Genomic DNA, 16,703 nt, shown 5'->3' on the forward strand with positions numbered 1-16,703 from the left:
TTGTTTTTCCCTCAACACATTGCATAAATGGATCTTGTACTGACTTGGAGATAAAAATGATTAATGATTCTAATTATTATTTAAGGTGTGTAAAGTCTTAAGTTCTCTAAGGCAGGATTCAAAGTGGACAGTAGAATTAACTAAGACAAAGTGCACTGATATTTTTCATAGAGTCAAAAGGAGTTATCAGAAAAGTTGCAAAACCATTATGTTTCACCTTAAAACATGAGAAAATAAGGATTAATTTAAGACAAATATTGATTGATTGGTTACTCTCCTTTAACCTTGTATTTTCATTCAGTAAATATTCCCTATTGAAACTTAATATGATAATTATCTTCAAGTACAATTTTGCAGAGTTTTCTAGAAGTACAGAAACGTGGTTTCTTGCTTGTTCCTTAGTATTAGATGTGGGATTGTAAGGCAGTCAGTTAACTCTGAGAAGAGTTATATCATCCCTCCATATTACCTACAAATATGATTCTAAAAGACCAGTACTCAGAAATTTCTTCATATTCTTACACAATACTTTATAACCTAATTGAAATCTTTTTATAACAATATTTTGTAATGTTTCTTTTACTGTCCTGGAGAAAAATCATGTATTACACGAAACGCTTTTTCTTAAGTTAATCTAACACATTAAGCGTTGCATGGAAGAATAACAATAAAGCCCTTTATAATGAAATATTCCACTTAACTTTGTCAGTGCTCAAGCTAGCTCTAAGACACATAACACAGTTATCAGATTATTTCACTTATTATTATGAGTTTGTTTAGAATTAGAAGGAGTAAGACTGTTAGAAGCAATTCTGTACAAGTTTTACCAAAAATGAAAGCAGACACCCAGGTGGACATTAGAATAAAACCCAGCATGGGTATAAAAAAATAATGGAATAGACTTTTCTGTGAGCAATAAGAGAAATAGGAAAATGACATTAATCCATGTAAATATAAAACACTAAAACTACCAAGTGGTCAAAATTGAGAAAATGAGAAGTCAAAATTTTGCAAGTGATTTAGACCTTATTCATATGTGCAATTTGAAAATAGTTCTTTATAGTTTATTTATCAAATGGGTAGAGTGCTTTCTTTTTAATTTTTAAATTCTTTTATATTTATTTTATTTAATTTGTAAAAACTTTATTTAAGTTGCAGTTAGTTAACATACACAGTAATATTAGTTTCAGGGGTACAAATAGTGATTCAGTGATCCTATGCAACACCTGGTGATCATCACAAGGGCCCTCCTTGGAGCACCTCGGTGGCTCAGTCAGTGAAGCATCTGACTCTAGATCTCTATTCAGGTCATAATCTCATGGTTTGTGAGACAGAGCCCCACGTCAGGCTCTGCACCGACATCATGAAGTCTGCTTGGGAATCTCTCTCTCCTTCCCTCTCTCTGTCCCTCCCCCCTCCTTCAAAATAAATAATAATATAAACTTAAAAAACTAAAGTCAGTGCCCTCCTTAATCCCCATCACCTATGTAAGCCACCCCCCACCCACTCAGATTACCATCAATTTGTTCCCTATAGTTAAGAGTTTGTTTCTTGGTGCCCCCTCTCTTTTTTCTTTCCCTTTGCTCATTATTTTTGTTTCTAAAATTCCATATATCAGTAAAATAATATGGTGGATTTTTTTCTCTGACTTGTTTCACTTAACATAACACTCTTTAGTTCCATCGATGCCTTTCTGTGTGTCTGGCTCACTTCTCTGATTTTTTAATGTATTAGCTCATTTAATTTTCATAGGAACTACCCTGTGAGACTGAAAACATTATTTTTCTAAGGAAACTGAGACACAGACAAGTTAAGTTTCTTACCCGAGAAGCCACAGCCAGTAAGCAGCAGATTCAGGATTTGAAATCAAGCATTCTGATCCCAATGTCTGAAACAATTGATTTCCATACCATTGTACAATGCAGGATCAAAGCATCACAAAATATATTTCACAAAATGTATTCCGTATATATGGATATAATTTGTTTCTATTACGTTTTATTAAATTTATTTATTTATTTTGGAAGAGAGATAGAGAGCAAGCAGGAGAGGGGCAGAGAGAGGGAGACGGAGAATCCTAAGCAGGCTTCATGGTGTAAGTGCAGAGCCTGATGCAGAGCTTGAACTCAAGAACTGTGAGATCATGGCCTGAGTCGAAACCAAGAATTGGATGCTTAAAGATTGAGCCACCCAGGTGCCCCTATTTCTATTATGTTAAAGGGTCTTAAAGACCATATTGGTCACTACAAGATCAGAGAAATTGAATGTACATGGAAAAAGGACAAGACTGAAAGTCTGTAGAAAAATTGTGTTTCAAATCTCTAGAATCATCTGAAAATACGGTTGTTGTTTTTGTAAATGTTAATTTATGTTTGAGAGACACAGACAGACAGAGAATGAGCAGGATAGGGACAGAGAGAGACAGAGACACAGAATCTGAAGCGGGCTTTAGGTTCTGAGCTGTCAGCACAGAACCCGCGGTGAGACTTGAACTCATGAACCCTGAAATCATGACCTGAGCCGAAGTCAGTGCTTAACCTACTGAGCCACTCAGGCGCCCCGCAAATAAGTTTTAAATACAATTTACCCTTGAACAACATATTTCAACTATATGGGTTCAATACAGCTGGACTTATATGTGTATTTCTTTTTCAATAAATATAGGACATATTTGAACTTATACATGCATATCTTTTTAAATAAATACAGCGCAGTACTGCAAATGTATTTACTCTTCCTTATGATTTTCATAATGACATTTTCTTTTCTCTAGCTTCCTTTCGTATAAGAATGCAATATATAAAACATACAAAATATGTGCTAATCACCTGCTCCTGATATTGCTAAGGCTTCCCGTCACCAGTGGGCTACTGGTAGTTAAGCTACAAATGAATTTTTGACCGCATGAGAAGGTCAGTGCCCTTAATCCCCCTGTTGTTCACAGGTAAACTCTAAGTATAGAAAAATGAAAAATAAATCGTTTTCAATGTTTCCTCACAAGCTTTTCATTGTGCTACAGAAACACTCAAATATAGAAAGTTAGGAGCATGAATTATTTTTAGACAACCATTATTAATAAAATTTAATGAGATGCCTGTATTTTTTGTCTCCACTAAGTTTAATATTTTTATCTGGCTGTGAATAAAGAGTCTCAGACATGCTCTATTTCAAATTTATATTCCACACCTACAAATTGAGAATGATCCAGATTGAAATTCCACTTAATGGAGAATTCAAAACTATATGCAATTTTTGATAAAGTTTAAATAGAACTACTTTTTCTTGGGTTTCTATTATATTTGTGTTTCTTGGTTATTCAGCTTGCTGTCAAACTGTCCCCAAAAGCCTATATTGAATTTGTATGTAAAATGGAGTCTTAGTCTAGAGGTTTAGGTATAAACATGCATTGTGGATGCATGGAAGATATTTAAGGGCTCGGCAGGATATGGATAATATTTTTTTGTAGAACAATCCTGATCATTGCAGGATGCTTAACCTTCCTGTCCCCATTCATGGAACCTTAGTTGTGGCTACCCCCCAAATGTTGTGAGAACTAAAAATAACCTCCATAAATTTTCAAAATGTGCCCTAGAGGGTGGTACTGCCCCCACTGAGATCCATTGATTTAAGGCTTTGCCTACAAAAGTACCTAAAGCAAATTTCACAGCTTGACCGGTATAATTATATAAGTCAATACATTCCTCTCTTAGTTCTTAACAATATGCACTAGACAGATGATACATCAAAACAATAAAGATCATTTTAATTATATAAAACATAAATAAGTTTACATTTTTGCTCATTCTAGGAGAATAGAGGAAATACAGGAGCAATATATGGGCTATGTAGACTTTTTTCTTTCAATTTGCTATGAAATGTATGGATTTTAATATAAATGTTGCGTAGTATCCAACCTAGGAATAAAATATGAACAGACCATGTGTATCAGGCGACCAGACAGAGTATTGGGAAAATATTCTCAGAAACCAGTATTCTGCTTATGGAAGAGAATAATATGCATGTCTGAGCAGAAATTCAATTTCAAAGTCCCAGCAGAAGATTTAAGGAGGTCTGTGGAATAGTCTGTAAATGAGAGAGCTGTGTCAAAGGTGGGTATGTCCTTAGCAAATGCTATCTCTAACTCCTACAACTAAGTGCACAGTCTTCCTGGAAAGAAGATGATTTTATTTATATATTAAGAAAATATAGTAAACTACTTTTTTTAACAAGCTAATTATCTTAACCCACAGGATCAGCCTGATTTTAAGTTATGCTTTTCCATCGAAAATTATCTTTTAATATGTTAAGAAGTAAAACCTATTAAAATAGATTAGATTGAATAGATAGATGTACATGCATACATATGCATATATGCATATACACCCTTATATACATGTATATATATATATACACACACACACACACACACTCACACACACACACACACACACACACACATATACATATGTAATGAGAGAGAAAATGGGAACAAATGAATCAATCATGGTTACTTCAAAGCCCCGGAGTAGTTTACCAAAGTATGATAGTAGCTAACATTGTTTTGTTAAATATTTAGCATTTTTTAATTTATTTTTGAGAGACAGAGAGACGCCCCTTAGCATTTCTAAGGGTTCATTCTGCTCACTATGTGAAGCCTTTACTTATATTAATTAGTATAATGCTCATATAATTACTTTATAAGACAGGTATTATTGAGTAGCAAGTGTGAAGCCACGCATCTTTGTCCCAGAGTATCCTCTTAAACACTATTTTATGGCCTCCTTTTATCATTCTATCAAACATCAGTTTTGAGAGCCTTTCCTTACGTGTGCTAAAAGACATCATGAAACCTAAGTTCAAGTTAAAGCCGTATTAGAGTAATCCTGTTGCCTTATAGACCTTCATATACTAATGTGCATTATGGTTTGCGGGAACATGCTTCTCAAATTTTGGGACCACTAATTCCTCTCATCATAAACTATTTTGCAAAAAATAGTGTCTTCATGAAATACATTTGAAAAATGCTGCATGATACTGTCTTTAAATAATGTATGCTTAAAAATATGATTAATAGGGAATGTTAACCCATATTTTTCACTCTTAAAATGTTATCACCAATATCTTTTTAGTTACTGTGCGAGAGAGAGAGAGCACGTGAGCATACATGGGAGGGGCATAAAGAGAGGAAGGGAGAGAGACTCCCAAGCAGGCTCCATGTTACTATCATGCAGCCTGACGCAGTGCTTGAACCCACGAACCATGAAATCATGACCTGAGCCAAACTAAGAGTTCAATGCTTAACTGACCAAGCCATTGAGGTGCCCCATGCTATCATCAATATTTTAAGTTGTGTTTTCAACTGCTTTATGCCAATTTTTTAAAAATATTAATTCATATGCCCTAGAATCTGAGAATGTTGATGATATGCATACATGTTTTATGTTACAAAAATAGTATTCTAACTATTGAAAATTTAAAGAGACTTACTAAATCTTTTTGGATATAAAAAATCATAGAGGGCATATCTATGATTCCAACATTTTCTTGGGGATCCATATGAAAAGGAATTTGTCTTTTAAAATATTCAATAAATTATTTGTGATGGCTTTAATGGAGATTAAATAATGGCTAAAATTAGCCTGTTTTTCTATAAGAAGCATCAGCTTTGACCTTGTAATACCTAAATATGAAGTTAATGTGTTCAAAAATCAGAAGTACTCCACAATCTAGGAAGAGTAATAAAACTTAATGATCTAGGATATATTTTGATGGATAGAGTTATGGTAAGAGAGAGAAAAAGAGAAAGAAAAAAGACCAAGCAATCCAGAAAAAGAGTGCTATATTCTCAGATTTAATATATTTTTCCATAAACTCCAAATACTTTTATATATTTGATATAAACTGTAAAATGTTTAAAATTTTCTGTCTTTAATTTTATGCTTACAAAACATAAGTTTTAACTTTTAAAAGGCAGCTAGCTTTTCCTTAACAGGTTTTGACTATTTATTTTTAAGCTCAAGAAATTTAGATGACTTTCAGTCAAATGAGCATATATTAACAGTCATCCACAAAAAAATTAAATTTTTAAGCACTTTCTATGGATCTAAAACTATAGTGGAACAGAGAGTTCCCAAAAGTGTTAGGTGAAGTCCTCATCCACATAGCATTCTAGTTTGCTGGTCCCTATATTTTATGGGAAGATAATTAAGAAGTGTGCATCTGAAATACATTTAAATATTTCTATGCAATGCTCTCAACTCAGATCTTTAAGATGATAGCATCGTGAGTATATGGCCTTCTGATATTAAGCACTGACATATTAAAATTGTTTTCCTAAAAATGAATGACTTCATTTCCTGTCGAAATACTTTACTTTTCATCCTTTACAAGGCTGATTCTTGCTTTTTTTTTAAAATAGCTTATTGTCAAATTGGTTTCCATATAACACCCAGTGCTCTTCCCGACAAGGGCCCTTCTCCATTATCTCTTGCTTTTCAAAAAAAAATTTTTATTACTTATTTTTGAGAGACAGAGATAGCGCGAGCAGGGGAGGGTCAGAGAGAGAGGGAGACACAGAATTCAAAACAGGCTCCAGACTCTGAGCTAGTGGTCAGCACAGAGCCAGACGTGGGCCTCGAACCCACAAACCATGAAATCATGACCTGAGCCGAAGCAGGACTCTAAACAGACTGAGCCACTCAGGCGCCCCTGATTCTTGCTTTTAACAGAAAAAAATAATGATATGAAATAAGCAAGTTTTCTTATGTATAAGTTATATAAAATGGACAAATATCAAAATATCAAAAAAAACAGCCTTATTTGATTCGTGAGTTACTTTTGTAGATAATCTATGAGAACCTGTCTATTACCTATATACTTAATATTCTATACAGAAAAGATCGAGTATTTTGAGCAGAGTTTTACAATTCACCTCTAGGGATTCAGGTATCATGTAAAAACAGGTTTGAAAGAGAAAATAACAATAATTCTCTGCTAAGAACTAACAAATTTTCTGTAGGTCTGACCAATGTAGTGTTAACACATTCAGTGTAACATTTGGGATTTGGGATTGACAATCAACGAGAAAACCAGGTGCATCTGCTAAAAGGACTCAGTGTGAAAATCTCTTCATTCACTATAAGCTAAATTTGGCAGAATGAGAATCTGACATCAGCACTGGAACAACGAAGCAAAATTTCTTTTTATCTCTTCTTTCAAGTCTTGGTTCAAACTCCAGTCAAATTCTCCCTTTTTATCCACCTCTTATAAGCACTTGCATTTAATAAGTACTATATTAATTCTTTGTAATGTGTTATGACCTCTTATTCTGTCATTTCTATGCATACAAATGCAAACTTAATTGACTACCTCTCTTCCTGGTAATAGGTTTATTTTCCACTATTTCTTCCTAAAAACATGATATATTACCAAAATTTCAGTTCTTACCTTCAGATTTTACAGTTTTTGCCATATCCACTTACTACTTTTTAAAAAATTTTTATATTTCAGACTCACTTTTTTTTTTTGTAGCAAGGTTGACTGACCTTATCTAAAGTTGTCTCCTGTTTCATGCATTGGCCACATGTTTTCACAATACACAAAAGTGTATATAAACTTGAAAATAGTACGTTTGTCCAGATGCCACCTACACTTATTTCAATACTATAGGCATCACACACGATGAAAAACACTGGAGCAACAATGTAAAACACAGCATAGTTGGGCTTTCCACCTACACTGATCTCACTTGTTTTTCGTTTCATTTTGTTTTGAAATAATGGAATACTAAAAGCACAGTCGGTTGAGCATCTAACTGACTGACATCATGATCATGGTACATGAGTTTGAGCCCCACGTCAGGCACAGAACCTGCTTGGGATTCTTTCCCAGTCCCCACTTATTCTCTTATGCTATCGCTCTCTCTCTCTCTCTCTCTCTCAAAAATAAATTAAAAAATAAAAAATAATAAATAAATAAATAAATAAATAAAGGAATGCTTCACAAATTTGCATGTCATCCTTGTGTGTGGGGCCATGATAATCTTCTCTGTGTCTTTTTTTTTTCCTATACTTGGCTGAACCTTGAAGACATTATGCTAAGTGAAATAAGTCAGCCACAAAAAGACAAATACTGGGGTGTGTGAGTGGCTCAGTCGATTAAGTGTCTAACTTCAGGTCATAATCTCACTGTTCATGAGTTCAAGCCCCACATGGGGCTCTGTGCTGACAACTTGGAGCCTGGAACCTGCTTCAGATTCTGTATCTCCCTTTCTCTCTGCTGCTGCCCTGATGTGTGACCTCTCTCTTTCTCCTCTCTCTCAAAATAAATAAAATAAATATTTTTAAATTAAAAAATATTAAAAGAAAATATTATATGATTCAACTTAGCTGCAGTATCTAAGTAGTTAACTTTTTAGAGACAGAAATTTAGAGACAGAGCAGTGGTTACAAATGGCTACCAGGGAGGAATAAATTGTTATTGTTGGTGGAGGGGAGCCTAGGTGGCTCAGTCAGTTGGGCATCTGACTTTAGCTCAGGTCATGATTTCACAGTTCATGAGTTCTAGCCCCATGCTGACAGCTCAGAGCATGGAGCCAGCCTTGGATTCTGGGTCTCCCTCTCTCTCTGACCCTCCCTGACTCACACTCTGACTCTCTGTCTCTCTGTCTCTCTGTCTCTCTCAAAAATAAATAAATATTTAAAAAAATTTAAAATGAGTTATTGTTGGTGGACACAGAATTATAGTTTGTGATGATGAAAAAGCTTTGTAGATAGTGATAATAGTTGTACAACAATGTGCATGTACTTGATGCCACTAAACCGTACACTTAAAATGCTTAAAATGGTAAATTTTAAGTTATACTAATTTTACTGAAATTTTTAAAATTATATATATATAGTTTATATGCTTATAAATGTTTATATGTATTATGTGTGTATATATATATACTATAAACTATATATATGTGTGTGTGTGTATATATATGTATATATATGTATATATATATACTATAAACTATATATATGTATATATATAGTTTAACACCATGCTACAGGTGCTGAATGTCAATGACCTTAAATTGACAGCTACTAAACAAACCAACAATGTACGTATTATCTTTCACATCAACATATGACTTTTTGACCATAGATCATTATGGTCTTTTCTATTTATCAAACATAATAGATATATCTTCTCCTAATTGTCCTGAACACTATATTGATGTTAAATCTGTTTTGGAACCAACACACAATAATAAACCTTTGAACTTTCTCAGAGTTTCTGGTTAGAGGTAAATTAGCTTAAGGGATCATTTTCTATAAGTAAGTTCTTTCATAGTCAGTTACTGAAGGCTTTGCATTCAGAGTTCTACACTCATCCATCAAAATCCCTCAAAGAACTTTGCTCTTTCTATTAATTCAGCTTTTCCATTATTTGCTGAACATACTCCTAGACACTTGTGTTTCTTCAAAGTAAAGAGTACACATTCTGTCTAAAGAAAACACCTCCTGACTCTAGAATAAAAGACTAGAAGCAAACTAACTTTCTTCACTAAGTTACTGATCATTACCCAGATTCACTGAATTCAGTTTCTGAGGTCTGTTTGTTTTATCTGAATGCATGTGTAGTGGACGTAATGTGGTTTATTCTTTCTCGGCATTCATTTACTCTTCTGAGAGTAAGATCTAGGTTTCCTTTTGGGAATCCAATCTCTCATTCTAACCCTCACTCATGTTTAATCCATTTGGTTTGTGTGTTAAAACCCCATCCCAAAACCCAAGAGAGAAGACAAAGGTAGTTAATTAGCATGTTCCATTCTCCTGTCCACTGTACTTATTTCAGTAGACCACATTAAGTCCATAGATTAATTTAATTAATTCAATAAATTAATTCAATATAATTAAACCAAAGTAAATTTGTTAAACTAATTTAAATAGAAGTCTTCTTTCTAATAGGTTTGCTAAGCTAGGATATTGAAGCCAAATTTGTTAGTACCACATTAATACCATTCCCAGTCAAAGCCTCCCTGAAAATGAAGCCAGCAAGTATAAAAGCAAAGCCAGAACACACAAAAAGTTTCCAGATGATTTCCTTTCAGCACCTGGGCCCACCTTCATCTTAACCTTAAAGATCTGCTCTTGAACATTTCGACCACTTGAATCAATACATTCCTACTTCTTTTGCTTAAATAAATTTGAGGCAAAAGATTTTGCTTAAATAAATTTGAGATGAGTTTATGTGCCTTGGACAAAAAGAGTTTAATCAGTTCAAACAGGGTTCCTCAAAAGTGTTCTTGATGATGAGAAAGTGAATCGGAATCATCTGTACACCTAAAAAGTGCAGCCTTTTATGCCCCACCTTTGACTTACTGAATCAGGATTCATGGAGAATGAGGTCTAGTAATATATACGTGTTATCATTCCAATGTCTGATAGTCACTAATCTGGAATCTATTTGTTACTTTCCATTTTCTTGAACCACCAGGCTTCTAAAATCTACTCTATGCTTCCTTCAAATTAATTACATGATTCTCTTATTTCTGTCTTTCCACCATTTTGAAAAATAACCTGGCTTTGACCTCATCTATTCCTATGGTAACTACCATAACTTTTGTATTTAATAGAAGTTCAGGTCTTGGTCTTGGTTTGGCCTAGAAATTTCCCTCAGGAATCTTCCTGTAAGAAAAAGACATTTAGCCATCTTGAAACTCTGTAAAAACTAAATTTTACATGGGCCTTATAGCAATTATTACTGGCTGATACGGATTCTACAATGCATCCAAAAAGGTACATTTAGGGATTCAGAAGATTTCTATATATGTATTCAGGGCAGAAAAATTCCATTGTTGTTGAAAGACTTCTAAAATGGGAGCAGAAAAACACCACAAGCAAGTATAAGGACTAAGGCAATTTAAATTTATTATGGACTGTTTTGATGCACAGTAAAAGAGAAAGAAACGCATAAGTATTTGGGGGCTGTATTGAGAGAGTGGACCCAATTAAAAAAATAACTGGGGAGGCAATCTGGAAGATCAAGATTCTAGCTTGCTATGAACCATAATTCAACAGTCACATCATTGGTGCCCAGCAACTTTTCCAGGGCTGTGTTTGCTCTGTAGATGTTTCCTTCTGATTGCCTCCTGGTGGTCTGCTTGTTGGAGGTCTTTTTGGTTTCCATTCAGTATACTTTTTGACTTGCTTCCCACTTCCCTGGTTGGTTATTCAGCCTAATTATGATTATCTGATAAAGAATGGAGGTGACACTTCCAAACCACAGTCCAAGCAGTCTCATTAGGCAGGAAACCCTGCCATTTGTCTAATTTAAATAAAAAAGGTGTGTTTTACACAGAACAAACCCAAGCAGCCAGCCACAGAATTTCCTTTCATTGGATCTATTTACTTCTCCTTGGTATTCAGTTTGATCTCTTAAGCAACATTTAAATGGTCCTCTAATTTTTCAAATGGAAGTCAGATTTAGAAGGTGTTCAGGTTTTGCAGACCTGCTAAATTCCTAGGCTTACACATTCCAATAGTTAATCATGAAGTAGCTAAGAAATGTTCTCCTTTTTGGAAGTATTAAATAACTACAGAGGTTGTTTTGTTATTTCAGAACAAAAAAAATGCAGCAGGAAAAGCAGCTCATGAATTTAATTCTATGGCATCATTTTCAGAAAAGACAGGTTAATAATTGAATGGTGTTGTCAAGAAAGATGGACTATAGAGTAGTTATGAATGTCTTTTGTCAAGTGAACATTTGCTGCTGATGTTGATGTAAAAAGCTAAGATTGATTGAGCTTAAAAAAGAACACTGAAAACAGCTGAGATCTCTAGATAATCTAGAGCATTTGGACTCAAACACTGTCATTCTGTCACCCAGCGATCTGCATGCTGAGGAATGTAAGGATATCAACTGCTTCTCCACCGGGACCAGATGTTGGAAATGAGTGACCAGCTCTGTTCTCTACAGTAGTGGTGAGGCGAAGGCTCCCACCTAAATTATCTGAATCCTAGAGCTACTAAAAAAGAGATCATTCTCTTCCGATTTCATAGGCTTTTCCAAGATAAAGGAACTATAAATAGTTGTGCTTTCATGTTCCAAATTGCATATTTATTATGTTTCATCAGGGATAAGTCCTGTTTGAGTCTATGAACACACTGAACCTCAAATGAAGACCAAGCATGTTTAATACTTACTGACTTGATAATACACAGTGCTTGCATCATCACATAGCAAGACCATTATTTGCTTTTAGTGATTAGATGGATAGACAGGTCAGATAGTCTTACTAAAATAATCTCATTAATTCTGTTTAGGTTCACTTAAGCAGGATACGAACCTGCTAGCAATCTTGGTAGCACAACTTTTATATGATGATGGACCTGGAGAGTTTAATTTCGTATGCATTTCCATATATATCTCTTTAACATTTGCATCCTGTTGGCCTTTCTTCCACATTTGGCTCTTTCATTTGCATGATATTGGCCTTTGTTCCCATTTCCAAGTAGATTTCTGATCTGGAGAGGGATGAATCTTGTTTCACTAATCTTTCTCACACAAAGACATATACAGTTAAAATCTCTTGGTATTTTTCCTGTGACTCTGGTACTTTTTTAAAATTTTTATCTCTCCTGATTTCCTGCCACTAAGAACTGGGCTGTTGGTCTTATTTTTACTTATGTACACTGACCTTATAATATCCTTTAATGATAAAAGGGAAGGGAGGTCAGCGAATCATTCCCTAAGAAAAAAAGATATCTAGTTGACTATTATACTAAAGGATTGAAAATGGATTGCAAGTATAAGTAAAAGTTTTTTGGCAGGGATATGTGATACATTTTGCTCCATTTCTATGAAAGAATAGACAGTGGATAGCAGAGTCCTGTTATCTTTGTGGGTTTTGGCCGAGATAGGGAAGGAGACTAATGAGAGAGACCAAACTTGCATATACTGATTCCTTTAAGTTACACAAAAACTTTAGACCGATGTTTTGGTTTCCAGAGACTAAATTATGGAATTCAAAAGACAATAACAATCTTGTTTCCAACTAAAACTAATACACCCTTATCTCAACAACAACTGTTTCCAAAATTAAAGTTTGAATGTGAAATTGGGAACTGAAGTTGGTCTAATTTCAATAAAAAAAGAGTGATCTCAAATTTGGTCCCTTGTAGCCAAACTTCAAGGTGATTAATGTTTTAAATTTTTATTTATTTATTTTGAGAGAGAGAGGCAGAAAGTTAAGGAGAGAGAGACAATTCCAAGCAGGCTCTACACTGTCAGCATAGAACTCCATGCAGGGCTTGAACCCATGAACCATGAGATCATGACCTGAGCCAAAACCAAAAGAGGGTCACTTAACTGAATGAGCAACCCAGGCAAGCATCCCAAAGTGATTAAAATGAACAAAAACTAGTAATGAGACATATCAGCAAGATGTACTTCCTGATATGTTGCAGCCAAAAAGACATAATGCATTTTTGATCCTTTACCAAAAATACAAACTTGAATTTGATCATGAGGAAACATCATACAAGCCCAAAATGAGATACATTCTACAAAGCAAATGTCCAATCCTCTTCAAAATGATAAAGTCATGAAAGACAAAGGACCATCCCAATTTGGAGGAGATTAAGGAGACATGATGGATTGCAATGTGGGATTATGGACTCAATATTGAGACAGAAAAGAACACATTCATTGGACAATTGGTAAACTTTGTGCAGTTCTACTGATTACTGGATAGTACTATGTCATTGTTAATTTCCTACTTTGAGTTATTATAAAACTGCAGTTACTTAAAAATGTTACCATTTTTGAAAGCTGGATAGATGGCATCTGTGAATTATTTGTACTATTGGTGCCCCTTTTGAAAATTTGACATTATTTTTAAATGAAAGTTGAGAAAGTTTGTGAAACAATTAGTGGTCACAACTAATCACATGAAACTAAATTACCTAACAGAGATAGAAAAGAATTTGTGTAGTTCAGCTATTCTACTAAACAGGAATATAGCACTAATATAATTTGACAGGTGTATACTCAGAAAAATTATTCTACAGAGCGCACAGGAAAAGTCAAGCTTGGGAAGACATAGTCTTTGTTGTTTGGTAGTACACAAATAATATCAAAACCTAAAACCTTTCTTTAAAAACACATGGAAAATATATTTGAAGGTCCACAACACTAAATACATGGCATAATTCATATTTTCCCAATATGTCAGAAATCACTTCATAATTTTATATTTTACCAGAATTATTGTTATGAAGAGATGTTTTCCATGCATTAGAGACATGCAAAGAGGTCAATTATATATTAGAATGTGGGACACAAGATATTCTCAGATAATATTCTTAATGACTAATCATATAATTCTCATGGTAGAGAATTTGATTGTTGGGTCATTTATGCACTTGAAGGCACAATATGTGAAAGAACTTACATATCTTCAGTTATGACGGAACACAGTTTTTAAATTATTTTTATGAAAGTGAGCTATTTACATGTTAGTACACTTAAGCTTTTGTATTTTTAAGTCATCTCTACACCCAACATGGGACTTAAACTCACAAACCTGAGATCAAGAGTTGCATGCTCTACCTACTGAGCCAGCCAGGCATAGATAGATGAAATAGTCTATCTATCAGAATACTCAGTTTGTATGTATAATTTGTAAGAAGCATCTGTATGATGTTTCCTCTCCTTGGAAAAGTTACCCCTGAATTACACATTTGGCAAACTCCTACTTTTACAAGAATCAATGCCAACAGTACCTCCTCCAAGAAGACTTTCTTCACTTCCCTGGCAGACATGAGCACACATTCCCTCATGGCTCCATTGTTGCTTCTGGGATAGGAACTATCATATTTTACTGTAATTTTCTGTGCAGTGGACTTCCACATTGAGACACTGATCACTTCACTACAACACTTTGTCCGCCATGCTATTTCAATAAATGCATAAATAAACAATTTGACTTGTAAATCCAGGATTAGGATGGGCTATTCAGAACCAGTCACATGAGATAAGTGAAATGATGAAGATTTGACTGTGACTTAACATGATTTCATGGGAAATTGTTTACTCAGATAGCAATTATGGCATTGAATCATTGGGGTCCAGATTTAATCAGCAACAATAATAATAGTAATTACCATGCTCCCATGAGTTATTCTTAGAACATTGTTTTTTAGTTTTATTTACTTATTTTGAGAGAGAAAGAGAGAGCCCAGAAGGGGCAGAGAGAGAGAGTATTCCAAGCAGGCTCCACACTGTCAGCACAGAGCCTGACCAGGGCTCAATCTCATAAACTGCGAGATCATGACCTGAGCCAAAATCAAGACTTGACAACTTAACCAACTGAGCCACCCCAGTGCTCCTACCATGAGTTATTCTTAATCGCCATGATCTAAGAAAAAGTTGATTTCTTTCAGAAACAAAAACTCCAATGTTCTTCAACAGCCCACAAACTGTGAATGTTTTCCACAGAGATTCAAGGAACATTCATCTATATTCTGCTAATGAGATCCTTGAGGCAGCACCAGGAACGTCAGAAGGAACATCAGAATCCTTTATATGTTGGCATTAGCAGGGCCATGTAACATTCCAGCATGGGAAGGTTTTGTCCCATGAGGTGGTCAGAGCACACCTCTTCTATTCATGTCCCTGCTGTCTTAGGTACCAGTGCCCATAAAATGAAAGATTAATGAGATCATCTTCAGCCCTGCTTTAGGCAATCACATTTATCCCTCATCATTCTGCTTCTCCAGCCCTGACATTTTGCCTCTCCTTACACTGCTGTCTGATATTACAAATTGTGCAGGACAATTTCCCCCAGCCAAAACAGGAGATTTAGAAGCACTAGGGAGTTCTGGAAATCTATCCTGCTCGTCACAAAATGCTTCCTGTCCTGGTTTTAACAGCCCAAGGGAGAGAAGAAATGAGTCTACATCAGGGTGGTGAGGCCACTACAAATAATAGAATCATAAGAGCCACAGAAGCAGGGAAAAGAAAAAAAGAATTATGTTTTTTTTTCCTCTAATGAGAATTACTATCTTGACACCCTATAAGTAATACAAGTTGGGAAATTTTTTAAACATTACTTAACCTACCTACCTTAATATGACAAGATTAGTTTCAGCAGAATTATTTCCTGGAAAAAAAAGAAAAATTAAAGAAAAAGGGATTTTAGTTGGTAACTGATACTCCTAACCATGGTAGCAAAGATGATTTTGTTTTAAAAAAGTTAGGATTTGTGTGGGAAGTGGCTGCCTTGAGCCACTGCAGGTGCATGTCGTGTACATTCCTTATGTACAAGCACCTTCAGGCTCCTGCACCTCAGCTGAGTGCCAGAGGAAGGGATTTACGTAAAAGATTGGTTATGTGCATAGGAGAACTGCTTGTTTTGCTTGAATCAAACAAAATAAGAAATGTCCCACTCGGGCTTTATTCTACCCCTCCCTTGCCCTGCCAACTTATCCATGCATTTGAAATCTAAGCTAATTAGTAACTTGGAAGAATTGTAAACTTTTTTTTAATAAAAATATTCTTCTAAATGCTGGATTGTTGTAAATTTTCCAAGTCTTTGCTTCAAGCAGACATAGAAGTAGAAAGGAGAGGAGGCAGGGGTGATTCAGAGTAGTGCTCAGCGCCAAGTCCTACCTCAGTTGGGTTGAGTGAAGTCAAGCACAATCACGGGTGTC

General features: G+C 35.0%; 1 non-coding gene across 1 annotated transcript; it reads right to left on the reverse strand.

Annotated features, from left to right (window-relative positions):
• Nucleotides 1–7,982: 7,982 nt before the first annotated feature.
• LOC115303134 lies at nucleotides 7,983–8,091 on the reverse strand. The gene has a single exon (XR_003913844.1). It is a non-coding gene; the product is annotated as a U6 spliceosomal RNA (small nuclear RNA).
• Nucleotides 8,092–16,703: the final 8,612 nt, after the last annotated feature.

The sequence above is a fragment of the Suricata suricatta genome, chromosome 9, assembly GCF_006229205.1.
Source record: "Suricata suricatta isolate VVHF042 chromosome 9, meerkat_22Aug2017_6uvM2_HiC, whole genome shotgun sequence".
Classification (NCBI taxonomy): Eukaryota; Metazoa; Chordata; class Mammalia; order Carnivora; family Herpestidae; genus Suricata; species Suricata suricatta.